This window comes from Lepus europaeus, chromosome 3 (assembly GCF_033115175.1).
Source record: "Lepus europaeus isolate LE1 chromosome 3, mLepTim1.pri, whole genome shotgun sequence".
NCBI lineage: Eukaryota > Metazoa > Chordata > Mammalia > Lagomorpha > Leporidae > Lepus > Lepus europaeus.
Genome location: NC_084829.1, coordinates 45,275,804 through 45,291,556, shown reverse-complemented (window position 1 = coordinate 45,291,556; position 15,753 = coordinate 45,275,804). Strand labels below are relative to the sequence as shown.

General features: G+C 38.7%; 1 protein-coding gene across 3 annotated transcripts in view; it reads right to left on the bottom strand.

Annotated features, from left to right (window-relative positions):
* The window catches only part of RUNX2 (RUNX family transcription factor 2), a 141,442-nt gene that overhangs the window by 38,481 nt on the left and 87,208 nt on the right, over positions 1–15,753 (bottom strand). The window lies entirely within an intron of this gene.

Here is a 15,753-nt window from a genome sequence, read left to right as displayed (position 1 = left end):
AGAAGGAAAAAACCTTTACTGGACCAGCCACTGCAGTCCTAGAAACATGCAACCCAAAACTCAAACAGGACAAAGCAGAAAAATATGAAAATATATAAAAAAATAACATTTGCTTCCCATAACCTCACCCTTTCACTCCCTGAATAGCACCAAGCAGCAAAATGGATCATGAATAAGGACTGTCTCTCTCTCATATAAATATTTGCATTTGGCAAGTCTAATGGTCACTTAGAAAACAATCTGCCTTGGTTATTTTTACCAGTGGAATTATGTCTTATTTATGTTCTGTGTTCTACAAACTTCCTCCATCAAACATATATAATTTATATATAATATACATAATGATATAAATCTTTTTAAACAATTAACTTGCTTAAAGAACATACAGACTATGCTCCTACTGCTATACATCCAGTAGAGAAGGGAAAAGATTGGAGGGGGCAGCTCCTAAGATGAACAGAAAGGAAGGGAGCAGGTTATATTGTTCCCATGCTAATTTAAACCAGAAAATAACCTTTAGGGAAAAGATAAAAGTTAATTTCAAAGTCAACTACCATTCAAAATTGAAAAGCTTCATCACTATCCAGTTTCAATGTTATACATATGATTTTCTAACAGTAAGAAAATAACCCAAAACAGGAGAACAGGGAAATGTTTTTAATCCTACTGGAGTCTGTCTTTAAAATGTCACGTGTTTGGAATGTGGCCTACTGTTACCTACAGGCACAAATAAAAATAGTGGGCAGTCAACTGGGTAGAGGTATTGCTGAGCAATGACAATATGTTTTGATGTATCTCTATAAAGTTTCTTGAAGGTACAGAATTAAGGTCCAGTAGACTGACTAACAGACTAGTCTACCTAGGAACAAAAGGTAAATTTAATGTATATTTCCAAGGCAAAGAGGCACACACTATTTCAAAGTTTTACTTCTACTTGGGGGAAAATCAAACAAAATCATAAGCAATTTTCTCTTAAAATATGTTCCTGTGCTAATTTTTAAATTTTTATGTGAATTTTTAGAATTCTAACAGACCAAGCTGTTCACAGGGCAGCTTGGTCTATTAAAATTTGCTTGTACTTCTAAATGTTCAAAATTAGGCCTCACTACTAATCTCTGGAGTAACGAGACTCGTACTTTCTGGGTGATCTTGGCTTAATGGCTCAGTCAAGTTTCTCTGAGCCTGTTTCCTTATCTGTAAAGGGGAGAGAGTTAATAGCTAAAATGCAGGAATATGAGAATTACATGACAAAACTATTACGAAAAGAGTAGCACAAGAGATACTCAAAAATGAATTCTTTCTTTAAAAAAATTCTTGGTAACACAGGCCTATTTCCATTAAGACACCTGAACTGGAGCTCATACATCTGGAGTAGATTTAAAGTTACTCCAGTGTCATCTACCACTCTTTGATAATGAAAAGCTTAATTTTCAAAAACAATATATTTGAAAAATCAAAGTTGAACTTGCGGCGCCAGCACACCGGGTTCTAGTCCCGGTCGGGGTGCCGGATTCTGTCCCGGTTGCCCCTCTTCCAGGCCGGCTCTCTGCTGTGGCCCGGGAGTGCAGTGGAGGATGGCCCAGGTGCTTGGGCCCTGCACCCCATGGGAGACCAGGAGAAGCACCTGGATCCTGCCATCAGATCAGCGCGGTGCGCCGGCTGCAGCACGCCAGCCACGGCGGCCATTGGAGGGTGAACCAACGGCAAAAGGAAGACCTTTCTCTCTCTCTCTCTCTCTCACTGTCCACTCTGCCTGTCAAAAAAAAAAAAAAAAAAGAGTCTATAACAAGGCATGAGTTTCTCCTAAGATGACTCTTCTTTCCTCCCGCAATGGAAAAATCCTCTTGTTTATTTGATTCAACAAAAATAAGCTGCACAGGAACAATTTTAAAGTCCAGAGAAATACACACTTTGCTTTACAGTTATGGTATCTGACATAGCAAGCTTCTCAGTTTTTCTATAGAGTCAAAGCGATTAAATTTCAGCTATATCTTATTTATTTGTTCAATTCAGACACAATTTATTTAAAGACTGCCCAAATAGGACATATTTCCTTGAATTGAAATAATTACATACACTTGGATATTTATCTGATATTTACTGATATCAAGAAATACAGAGAAGACTTTCATCCAATTCAATTTTAAGGAACAGGTACCTGAGTTTTCAATTTGAATAAAAGTATACTATTGTAAGTGGCAGACATAAACTTTCCTTCAGAGAGCTAAAGCATATTTAATCATTATGAATTTCTGCATTTTAAAACTCTCAACGCTGAGATGGTATAGACTGGCAACATTTCCAACTTTGAGTGATGGCCATCCTATGTATCTGATAATGTCACACTTCCTTGTCATACACCATAACATAATTCATTGTTCAGAGAAATGGTAAATGATCTTCAAGTGGAAAAAGATTCATTCCTTATAGCACAGGAAAGCAATTTCATAAAGGCAAGCCTTTCTCTCAAACAACATTGGGCACACGGGACTCGCTTTTGGATTTGAGTTCTAATCTAACTTCACCAGTTGACTTCCTGGGCAAGCAGTTTAACCTGTACAACCATTTCTCTACTGCACGGTGTCATTATCAGCAGTATAGAGCTTCCGGCCCAAAAATAGGAAATTATACAAACAAATGTAAAGAATGGCTAAAATGATTAAAGTTATTTTAAATATATGAATATCTTAAAGGAATCAGGGTATTTAATTTGGATGCAGGAAACAACCTTACAGTTCTCATACAGGCAGGTATCTCATACAGTCAGAAACAAATGGGCCTTCTACTCTGAGTTGCAGTTCCGCTCCACTATTTATAAGCTGCACAATCTCAGCTGAGTTAGCAAACTCTCTCTCAATCTCAGTTTCCTTATCTGAAAAACGATGCAGCATAACATGGTAAAGCAAACAGAGCAAAGTGGCCACACATAACAACCAGGCAGAGAGGCCATAGCCTGAATTACAACTCCCCACCATGCATTTTTAGGGCCTCAGTGACCATGTGAAAAACAGGGATAGTGATATTTATTGGGATTTTTCTGAGCTTCACGTGAAGAAGGCCATATCTGACAAGGCATCTGGTACTCTCAGCACACATTCGCACATAGTAACTACATAATAGAGGTGCTATCTATAATATGAATACAAAAATGACTACATCATGTTTGCTTGAAAAAAATTAAATGAGGTAATGTAGTAAAAGCACTTTGATAACTGTAAAGTACTATATTAAAACTATTATTATTCTCTTTAGGAGCTCTGTTTGGTCAAGGTACCTACCAGATGACCTGAGGTAGGTTTCTTTTTGTTGATTAATTTTAATTTCCTCATCTGTAAAATGGGAATGATAATACTATCTCAGGTGCTGGATTTATCCAGAGTTGACCTTAACAATTTTCAAGATCAAATTGAAAGGTCAGAGTTTGTGAACTCAAGAGGCTTCCATAGCCTTGGTAGCTCATGACAAGAGCCTCAGGTGATTACTGACGTCATAAATAAGAGTGTCAACAATTGTTAAATCAACAACAGGAGTCACTGTGCACTTGTTCCCCATGTAGGACCTCTGTCCTTAATGTGCTGTACTATGAGAATTAATGGTAAAACTAGTCTGCAAACAGTACTTTATACTTTGTGTGTCTGTGTGGGTGCAAACTGTTGAAATCTTTACTTAGTATAGAGTGGATCTTCTGTATATAAAGATAATTGAAAATGAATCTTAATGAAGAATGGGATGGGAGAGGGAGTAGGAGATGGGATGGTTTGTGGTTGGGAGGGTGGTTATGGGGGGAAGAACCGCTATAATCCAAAAGTGGTACTTTTGAAATTTATATTTATTAAATAAAAGTTTTCTATAAAAAAAGATCAAACTGAACATACTTAAGCATAAACAACTGTAGGGTCATAAGCTGGAGAATATGTCTATGTTAGTTGTGCAGACAACTTTCACAATCATTTAACCTTAATCATGTTCATTCTTAACCTTGGTTTCTTTCCAGAAGGAAAGTTCTAATCTTTTTAGTTCATTTTCAAATACTGCACACTTTTCTATTCTCAATCTTTAGTGAGTAATAATGGCTAGAAAATATCTTGACTTCCCAAATGCTCATGCACCAAGAAAATAGCATGTTGTAAATATATAGCATAGCATATTTGCTTTTTTATGGATGATTACTAATGCCTGCAGTAGAGAAAAGTCACCTTAACTGGATCTCGTAAATGATTTCTGAACAACTTCCTGAAGAATCTGAGACTTCTGAGATTCACTCTTAACTTGGATGAATCAGAGGACATAGGTTGCTCCCTGCAGACCCTGAAGATGAACCCAGTGAGGAAGCGGTCCCCAGCACTATGAAAGCACACTAAGAACTACCATCTGTCTGTAAAGTCAGGCTACTGATTAGAGCCCTTGGGTCTGCAACTGTACCCTTCCAGAAGAACTATGGCTTCCTTTGTGAAAACAGAGCAAATTTAGCTGTTGTGACTTCAGGTTAAATTCTGTCTGAGGTGGAAAGTATTGAGAACCATAAAAAGAAAACAGTCATTTGACATAAGGAATCCCCTCAGGACTTGCTCCAACTGAAGCAAACTCTGCCACAAGCATGTACTTGTGTTTTCACTGAAGCTCTAAAGTCAGAGGTGAACTGTGGACAGGTGCGTACTTGTGTAGCGGTTAAATGCTTGAGACTCCCACATCTCTTATTGGAGTGTTTTCATTCAATCCTGGTTCCACTCCTGATTCTGGCTTCCTGATGTGCACCTGGGAAGCAGAAGGTGATGCTTCAAGTAGTTGGGTACCTGTCACCCACATGGGAGACTTGAAGTTGAATTACTAGCTCCGGGCTGCAGGCTGGCTCAGTTCCCAGCTGTTGTGGTTATTTGGGAAGTAAACCAGCAGATGGGAGATCTCTCTCTCTCTGTCTCTCTCTCTATCTCTCTCTCTCTCTCTTTGTGTGTGTGTGTGTGTGTGTGTCTCCCTACTCGCATCCCCAGCCATTCAAATAAATAAATCTACAAGTGTTTCCAAAGATCTGTTACCTCAAAAAAGGAAAAGAAATGAACCATGAAGGACCAATGTCAGAGCTGCCTTCTGGGGGATGCTGTTGCTTCAGTTCAGACTTTGTGGAGAGAGGTTCCATCTGCTTTCCATGCTATAAGCTCCCCAAACATAAAAGTATGGTGGGTAACATATTCAGAGGATGCTAAAATGATAATTGAGAGGGGGTGGCTCTTGTCTCAAGGTGTCTTTTATGAGGCAAAAGTGAAGACAACCATTAATTTAAACTTGAAGATATGAGGAAAGTAAACTGTCTTCTTTGAGCTGAAGTTCAATCATGAGAATGGGTAAGGAGAAAGGGTGGCTGCAAACTCCCTAAAATGATGCATAAGGAGTCAAGTTCCATGAGCCTCCATACTTACAAATGACTCAAAAGCCAAACTTCATGTCTGCCTAATTAAACCCTAAATATTTGGGGTCCCAAACAGAGAGAGGAGGACACAAAAAAAGAGCTTCCAAGAAAAAGGAATTAACTAAAGGAAATAATATAGGATTCTTTTTGAATGAATAAGTTTGAGCAGGAAGAGAGCTTTGCAAAAACCCAGTAAAAGGTATGCATGGTTGCTACTAGCAAGTCTCCTTTTTTAAACACTTTGGCTAAACACATGTTGGTGTGAAGAAGGGTCTGCTTTCCTAAGCATCACTTACAACAAGCACACCACGGACATGGAGGTAGGCTTCATGGCTTCACGCAGAGATGGGAGGAAACAAGTCAACAGAGGCAAAGCCCAAACCAGCACACAAAAGGCTTCTTCCTGTTTGTGCTGCCGGCAGACTTCAGTGTGATAGGAAACTATGACAGCCGGTGGTCCCTGCCAAATCAGGGTGTCTGCAATGAGCACTGCAATGAGTGCTGGGGGAGGAGGGTGCAATTAGGGAGCCCCACATTCCCATCCATTATCCTCCACCCATTTCTCCTTAATCAGGACTTAAAATAGACTGCGCAAACTTCAGATATTTCTTGAGAAAATGTATATAAACAGCCTCTTCCAAGCATGGAAAGAACCCTGGACTACATAGGCTTTGGCACCAACTGGGTAATCATGAGCTAGCAATTTGCCTCCTCTGAGTGTCTTTGTTCTCACAAGAACGCATAAGTTATCTCTAAGATATTGTCCAGCTATGAAAAGCTATGGTTCATTCTACTCAGAAAAATGAGTTTCCTAACCTCAGTCCTTTCTAGAGACACCTCCCATCACACAGTGTCTTGGCTCGTGTCAGCAGAGAAGAGCTAAGAGCAAAATCTGACTCCCCATCTCGTCCCTACCAGGGTCTTTGGAAACTGACCAAAGTGGCCACCAGACTCCATTTGTAAATCAACCTAACTTACTTAGAGCTTTAAAGTGAAATTTGAGAAAAATGCAGCAAACTGGATAAAACGTGTTGCTAGATATATACATATACATACACCAAGCATGATAACAGGTTTGTAACAATGCAAACAATGTGAGAGGAAGGGCTCAAATCTTGGGAGACAATTTCAGGGAAGAGAATGGGGAATGGTATGTGCAACCTAAGGTATCACATCCTGTGAAAAGAGAAACCAGAAGGAAGATGCACTGTTAAGACAAGGTGATAAGGATCTCATCACTAGCACCAAGTTTAATCTGAGAAAAAGAAGGGCTTTTCTTTTAAAAGGAAAAACCCAACAAAAGAGGCAAGGGGTTATACTACATGTCACACCTGGGCTAGCCTCAGCCTTGGCATACCCTGGACCTAGATGGTAAGACAGCGGAGGGAAGAGAATAACATACGAGTGAGTATGACCTGAACTTGAAATGTAACTGGGATCCATGCTAGCCAGGAGAATGACTCATAGTTCAAGTCACATTATTGAAGTGGGTGTAGTAAATTCAGGTTCACATCAGGGTGGAGTCAGTATCCTGGGGCTCAGATAGAACAAGCGGGTGTTTCAGAAAGTGCCTAGGCACTGTGATACCTAATGTCAGATATCCACGCTTCTAGGAATTGTCTCCCAGTCATTCATTCCTTTAAAATATATCTACTGAGTCACTCTGGTGCTGTGGTAGGCACTAAGGATGCTAATGAAGAATAAAGGTAGGCTTTGTCCCTGCTCTCACGGAGTTTACAGTCAGGTAGAAGAGACTGGCATTAATCAAATAACGAGGTAACTGTAGCAGATGTCCATGGCACCCTGAGGACATGCCAACCTGGGCATCAGGACATCTTTCTTTAGGTGGTTACGATTAAGTCAAGACCTGAAGAGGGAGTAGAAGTCCAAAGAGATGAACAGATGGGATCAAGAGAGCTTTTAAGCAAAGAGAATTGCATGAATCCAAAATCCAGGAAGGAGGCAGCTGAACTGTTTTTGAGCACTTGATAGAAATCCAGTGTGTTTGGAGCACTGGCAAAAAAGTTCAAAATAATGTGAGATAAAATTGGAGAGCAGGCAGGGTATGCAGAACGTGCTGTTTAGGACCCAGCACAATAGGATGGGTATGCAGGAAAAACGGCAGCCGAAGTGGTGCTGCACTCAGAAAACTGGAAGGATTCTTAAGGCACTTGGCTGCCTTCACATATCATCTGACCACTGGACAAGGTTCCTGAGGTGCCCCCATGCTGAACCAGCACTGGCTCTTGATGTGCACAGTGAACCTGGGGTAACAGGCCTTGGGCCTACAGCTATGAGGGATTTTGGTGAGCTCCACCTCTTACACGCTATTTCATGGGTAAAGCCTGGCCATCTATACATTTAACCAGTTCCGTGGGTGATACTACTATATGCCAGAGTTTGAAAACAATGAGCACAATCTTTATTAATGACAGTTGAAAAAGAAAATTACTCAACACTACTTTGATTTAATCTTTCCTATCAAGAAGGATCTTCAAATAGAAAGAGCAGAACAAACACACTTAAGAGGAACTTTAGGACCAAGAGAGGTGAAGAGATAAGGAAGAACAGCTTGCTGCTCTTGATGGAGTTAAGTCTCTGCCCAAGATGAATGATATCCCACAACACTGAAAGAACGTACAGCCGCTAGCAGGCAAGAGCAATTTACTTGACAGGAGCTAAAATATTCTTTCTTATATTAAGTAAAATATGTCCCCTTGTAATTCCATTCACTACTAATCTTAAGTTTTGCTATCTTGAATCACTACTCAATATGACAGTTAAAAAATTATTTGAGGATAAAACCCTTAGAGCTTACTAGAGGGGCTAGCAGTATGGCGCAGCAATACCGGCATCCCATATGGGTGCTGGCTCAAGTCCCATCTGCTCCATTTCTGATCCAGCTCCCTGCTTATGTGTCTGGAAAAGCACTAGCCCCGCACAGCCCTGGCCATTGTAGCTATCTGGGGAATGAAGATATCTCTCTGTCTATCTGTCTCTCTCTCTTTCTCTGTTTCTGTCACTCCCTCTCTCTTAGTAACTCTGCCTTTCAAATAAATAAGTAAATATTTTACAAAAAGAAAAAAAGCTTACAATGCTAAATGCAGTAGGTTTTGTATTCTCTTACCCCATTTCCCTTATTCTGAAAAATAGCACAGCTATTAGTAAAATCTAACTGTCAACTAGTTTTTTGGAGCCCTTGTTGATGATGACTTTTTTGCAGTCCTTAAAAAATCACTTTCAAAAACCCATGTACAGGGGCCAGTGCTGTGGCATGATGGGTAGAGCTGCCAACTGCAGTGCCAGCAGCCCACATGGGCGCCAGTTTGAGTCACAGCTGTCCCTCTTCTGATCCTGCTCTCTGCTATGGCCTGGGAAAGCAGTAGGGGATGGTCCAAGTTCTTGGGCCCCTGCACCCATGTGGGTGGCCTCGAAGAAGCTCCTGGCTCCTGGCTTTGGATTGGTGGAGCTCTGGCCATTGCAGCCAACTCGGGAGTGAACAAGGGAATGGAAGACCATGCTCTCTCTGCCTCTCCTTCTCTCTGTGTAACTCTGACTTTCAAATAAATAAATAAATCTTAAAAAAAAAAAAAAAAGCCAATGTACAAACAACTTTTTACACCTGAACTCCACAGAGACCATCAGAAAGCAGACGGGACCCACTAAAAAACCCATTTCATAGAATTACTGGAGCAATAGATTAGAAGAAAGCTCATCAATCTACTGTGTATCTGGACCTCAGCAAGGTAAAAGTTTTATCTGTAATGTGATATACCACTAGTTAGTTAAAAGGCCTACAAGGAATTGGTTGCTAATATAGATCATAGCTTGGAGACAAGTATATAGTGGCATCACAGTTTTAATCCGTCCAGCATTTTTACCAGTCTTGAATATATTACTTGGAATATACTAACAGACTATTAGTCGACCCCTGCTGACCTGGTCAGACATGTTCTTCAGTGTTCCAGACTGAAACACTGGAAAAAACAGTACAAGGTACAGGAACCCCATCTAGGAGGAATGATTGAAGAAATAGCAAAAAGCTCCCATCCAGCCTAAATCTTTCCACATGATATCCTTACTTCCCACTTGAACTTGAATTCAGATTTTCCCCAGATCTTTCCTCCTAATCCTTCTATTTGGCTACTGGTCAGTCTCTAACTAGATGGGTTAACTCCAGTTCTTCCATCATTGCCACCATCTGCCAAACTACAAGACATCCCCACCTTGGTAATTAGCCCAATATCATCGTTGTTTTCCTGGCTTGTAATGAGTCCCATGAAGTCCTAGGAGGACATGTCATTCACACTGATGACTCAGCAGAGCATAGCCCACTCCTAGCCACAAACTGCAACTGCTGCAGGAGATAACCATGCTGACAGCTCTTCTTGCCTTCTCTGTCCTCAGCTGGTCCTTAATGATGTTTATCCAAAGTCATGCTCCTATCGCACTATTCGCCCCAGTGACAGCTCCAGCACTCTCACCCCTCCCGGCCTGAAATAATCCTGTCAGCTTTCACCTTTCTGAAAAACTGATGTATAATATAAGCTCTGAGTTTTTATAAATTAAAATGTATTAAAATATAAAAATATTAAATATATATAAAAACATTATATATTATATATAATATTAAAATATAAAAATATAAGCTCTGAGTTTTTATAAATTAAAATGTATTAAAATAATTTTACACTGATAGTACCTATAATATATTACTGTTATGAACACTGCATAGTCACTGTACACTAACTCTCTCAAAGCTTCAGATGTCTGTCTATGATCAAACATTAAAATATATCACCAGCATCCATCATATCAAACTGTGTGCCTGACTTGCCCCTCTCCTGGATTAGCCCAATAGGTTGATTGTTTCCTTTACCATTGGTCTTCTATTCTGATTCTTTGCCAACACAGAGGATTAAAGCAGAGAAATAAAGATCACTAGAAAGCAAAACCGAGGAAGTGTAGCCATCCTAATATGAAAAAAAATAGACTTTAACACAAAAACTGCTAAGAGAGACAAAGAAGGGCATTATGGGATGATTAACAGATCAATTCAACAGTAAGATGTCAATATTATAAATTCTTACATACCCAATGCCAGGGTGCCTGGCTATTTAAAATAAACGTTAATGGGTCTAAAGGGAGACATAGACTCCAATACAATAATAATGGAGAATTTCAACACCCCACTTTTATCATGAACAGATCAACTAAACAGAAAATCAACAAAGAAACAAAAGAGCTAATAGACACTATGGACCAAAATATTTCATCCCACAGTTGTAGAGTACACATTCTTCAGTGCATGGAACTTTCTACATCATATGCTAGGCTATAAATCAAGTCTCAGCAAATTCAAAAGAATCGAAATTATACCATGTATCTTTTCTGACCACAGTGGAAAGAAGCTGGAAACTAACAACTTAAGAAATTCTAGAAAATATACAAACACATGGAGACTAAACATCATGCTCCTCAATGAGCCAGTGGGTCACAGAAGAAATCAAAAGAGAAATAAAAAAATTACTGGAAATAAATAAAGATGACAATGTAACATATCAAAACTTATGGGATACAGCAAAAAAGTAGAGCTAAGAGGGAAGTTTACAACAATTAGTGCCTAAATCAAGAAATTGGAAAGGCATCAAATTAATGGTCTATCAATGCATCTCAAGGTCCTAGAAAATCAACAACAAACCAAACCCCAAATTAGTAGAAAGAAAGACATAATTAAAATTAGAGAATAAACAAAATTGAAACAAAAAAAAATCACTGAAATGAAGAGCTATTTAAAAAAAAAAAATCAACAAAACCGATACACCTAACTAGCCAAAAAAAAAGAGGGAGAATATGCAAATCAACAATCAGAGATGAAAAAGGAGATATAACAAGAGATACCACAGAAATAAAAAGAACCCTCAGGAATTACTACAAACATCGATATGCCAACAAATTGGAAAATCTAGAGGAAATAACAGATTTTCTACCAAAATTGAGTCATGAAGGCATAGAAAACCTAAACAGACCAATAACCAAAATGGAGATTGAATTGATAATAAAGACCCTCCTAACAAAGAAAAGTCCAGGCCAGATGGCTTCACTGCTAAATTCTACCAAACTTTTAAAGAATTAGTTCCAATTCTTCTCAAACTATTCAAAACAATTGAAAGGCAGATCAGTATTACCTGAATTCCAAAACCACAAAAAGACAGAATGAAGAAGAACTACAGACCAATATCCCTGATGAAATAGATGCAAAAATACTCAACAAAATACTAGCTAACCTAATCCAACAATACATCAAAAAGATCATTCACTCCAACCAAGTGGGATTCATCCCTTCTTTGCAGGAATAGTTCAACATAGGCAAATCAATAAATGTAATACATAACTTTAACAAATTGAAGGGTAAGAACCATACGATTATCTCAATAGATGCAGAGAAAGCATTTGATAAAAATGCAACATCTTTTCATGATAAAAAAACCTTAATCTAATTGGGTATAGAAGGAACATTCCTTCAACACAGTCAAGGCACTATATGACAAACCCACTACTAGCATCATAATGAATGAGGAAAAACTAGAAGCATTTTCACTAAGATCCAGAATCAGGCCATTTCCATCATTTCCCACTTTCACCACTGCCATTCAATATAGTTCTGAAAGTTTTAGCCAAAGCCATTAGGCGAGAAAAAGAAATCAAAGGGATACAAATTGGAAAGGAGGAAGTCAAATTATCCCTGCTTGCAGATGGCAATGATTCTATATATAGGGGAACTAAAAGATTCCACCAAGAGACTATTGGAAGCCATAAGAGAGTCTGGTAAAGTTGCAGGATACAAAATCAACACACAAAAATCAATGCCTTTGTATACACAATGCCATGACTGGGAAAGAACTTGTAAGATCAGTCCCCTTTACAATAGCTACCAAAAAAAAAAAAAAACTTAAATACCTTGAAATAAATTTAACTAAGGATATGAAAGATCTTTGTAAATAAAACACATTAAATAAAGACATAGAAGAAGACACAAAAAGATATAAAAATCTTTCATGTTTATGGGTTATAATAATTAATATAATCAAAAAGCCTATACTACCCAAAGCAATTTACAGATTCAGTGTGATCCCAATCAAAATACCAATGACATTCTTCTCAGATCTAGAAAAAAAATTGTTGCTAAAATTCATATGGAAACACAAGAGACCTTGATTGGCTAAAGCAATCTTAAACAACAAAAACCAAGCCAGAGGCATCACAATACCAGACTTCGAGACATACTACAGAGTAGCTATAATAACCTGGTACTGGCACATGAATAGACATGCAGACAAATGGAACAGAACAGAAAACCCAGAAATCAATCCATGCATCTACAACCAACTAATCTTTGAGAAACAAGCTGAAATCAATTCCTGGACAAAGGACAGTCTCTTCAACAAATGGTACTGGGAAAACTGGATCTATACATGCAGAAGTATTAAACAAGACCCTACCTTACACCTTGTACAAAAATCAACACAAAATGGACCAAGGATCTAAATCTATGACCTGATACCATCAAATTACCAGAGGAAAACATCAAGTAAACTCTGCAAGACATTGGCATAGGCAAAGACTTCCTGGAAAAGACTCTAGAAGCACAGGCAATAAACATAAAAATAGATAAGTGGGAATACTTCAAGCTAAGAAGCTTTGGCACTGCAGGGGAAGCATTCAACAAAGTAAAGAGGCAACTGACAAAATAGGAGAAAATATTTGCAAACTATGCAACTGATAAAGGATTAATATTTAGGATCTATTAAGAGCACAAGAAACCCAACAACAAAACAAATAATCCAGTTGAGAAATGGATGAAGGGCATGAACAAGTGATTTTCAAATGATGAAATAAAAATGGCCAACAGACACATGAAAAAATGCTCAGGATCATTAGCCACTAGGGAAATGCAAACAAAAATCACAATGAGGTATCACTTCACCTGAGTTAAAATGGCTGTCATCCAAAAAAAAAAAAAAAAAAAAAAAAACATGCTGGCAAGGATGTGGGTACCACAATCCACTGTTGGTGGGAATATAAAGTAGTATAACCATTATGTAACACAGTAAGGAGATTCCTTAGAGATCTGAAAATAAATCTACCATATAACCCAGTCATCCCTGAGGATTTACCCAAATGAAATGAAATCAGTATATGAAAAAGTTATTTGTACACTCATGTTTATTGCAACTCAACTCACAATAGCTAAGTTATGGAATTAACCCAGTTGTCCATCAACTGTGCTGTATATTTACACTATAGAATATATAAAAAAGATGAAATCTTGTTTTTCACAACAAAATGGATGCAACTGGAAACCATCATGCTTAGTGAAATAAGCCAATCTCAAAAAGACAAATATCATATGCTTTCTTTGATATGTGGCAGTTAATGTAGAATACCAAAAAATGTATAGGAGTGAAACAGTCATTTTGGGATATGATTGTCATTTTAGCCCTTGTTTATACTCCTGTGGAACTGTTGTCTTCCTACTTTTTTCTTGTTGAATATTATGATTAATATCAAATTAAGCCTGTGAGTACAGATTGGATTAAAATTATGTTTTTGCAAAAACTGATGAAGAGCTAGAATGAAAGGAGGGGAGTTGGGGGGGATAAAAGGAGTGAAGAAAATGTGGTTGTCTTCTTGGAACTGTATTTATGGAATGCATAAAATCTGTCTCTTTATATTAATGAAAAATTTAGGAAATTTAGAAAAAGAAATATCCCTAGGCAACTAGTAAATGGGAAAGTGTGCATGCTGCATACTTTCCCATATATATATATATATATATATATATATATATATATATATATATATATAAGCATATTAGCACACTGCAAAAAGTCTGTGGGGAAGATAGAACTAAAAGATAAAAATTAATTCTGGTGTAAGGAAATTTTTAAATCCAGACATAGCTCTTTCTTAATATACATTTTCCATGAAATTTTGAAGACCCCTATATCAAACTATTGAAACAGAGATGATGCTTTGGAAAAGTCTAAGAGAATGAAATCAAGATGGGTAGAAATGAAAAAGTCTTGGGGAAGAAGAACAAAGGGAGGCATCATATAGGAAACAGATTCTTCACACAATGAAATAGTAACTATGGGGCAGGCATTGTGGCACAGCAGGTTAAAGCCCTGGCCTGTAGTGCCGCCATCTCATATGGACACTGGTTCTAGTCCGGGCTGTTCCACTTCCCATCCAGCTCTCTGCTATGGTTTGGGATAGCAGTAGAAGATGGCCCAAGTCCTTGGCCCCTGAACCCACATAGGAGAACCAGAAGAAACTCCTGGCTCTTGGCTTGAGACCCTGCACTCACGTGGGAGACCCGGAAGAATCTCCCAGCTCCTGGCTTCAGATCGGCGCAGCTCTGGCCATTGCGGCCATCTGGGGAGTGAACCAGCAGATGGAAGACCTCTCTCTCTATCTCTACCTCTCTCTGTAACTCTGTCTTTCAAACAAATAAAATAAATCTTTATTTAAAAAAAGAAATAGCAACTAAACTGAAGAAAATTACAAAGACAAGTTTTTGAACAAGAAATTAATTTTTCTCAGAATATCACTCCTCTCTAGTTTTCTAACATCATATTTCAGACCATCTTAAGTTAATAAGGGAATTCCAACTGATAGAAACCCAAACAGAGAATCTTTGAGAAGCTACCCTGCGTGTTATGCTAACAGGCCAAGCAACATCATGACATGTTGACCCCCAGCTCTTCACAGATCCTTCAGAACTGCATTCTTTAAAGCCATCACAGCCTGCACTCAAGTTCTGCTCTTCCTCTTAAGGTGGCTTCCAAAGCTGAATAGATGTGAAACAGTGTTTGCACACAGGACTTGTGATCCGTTTACAAACTAAGGCTTGTGACCAGCAATCTCCTCTAGCAGAGATTTCCTGCTATACATGGGCTTGGCAGCAACACACACAACTAACCTGCCCAAAAGATCTCAAAGGAAGAAGATAGGGAAAGATTTTCCAGTAACTTCAGGAATTAAACATAGCACCAAAACAACAACAAAACATAGCACCACCAAAGTAAAAGTACTTCCAACATTCTGTCTGTGAGTACGGAGCATTCAGTTCTTTAAGACACAAGCTGACCCCAAGTGAGCAGAGCCACAGTGGCTGTGAAGACTAACAGCTCACTTACCTCCCACTCTCCACACCCACACTGAGGGTGCCCTGCAGTTCTTCCTGCTCACCAACAGCCCCTGAGAGTCTGATGGGTTCCTTCCCCTTCCTATGCAACAGCTACCACTCCACGCCACTGCACCTCCAGACTTGCATCACATTAAAG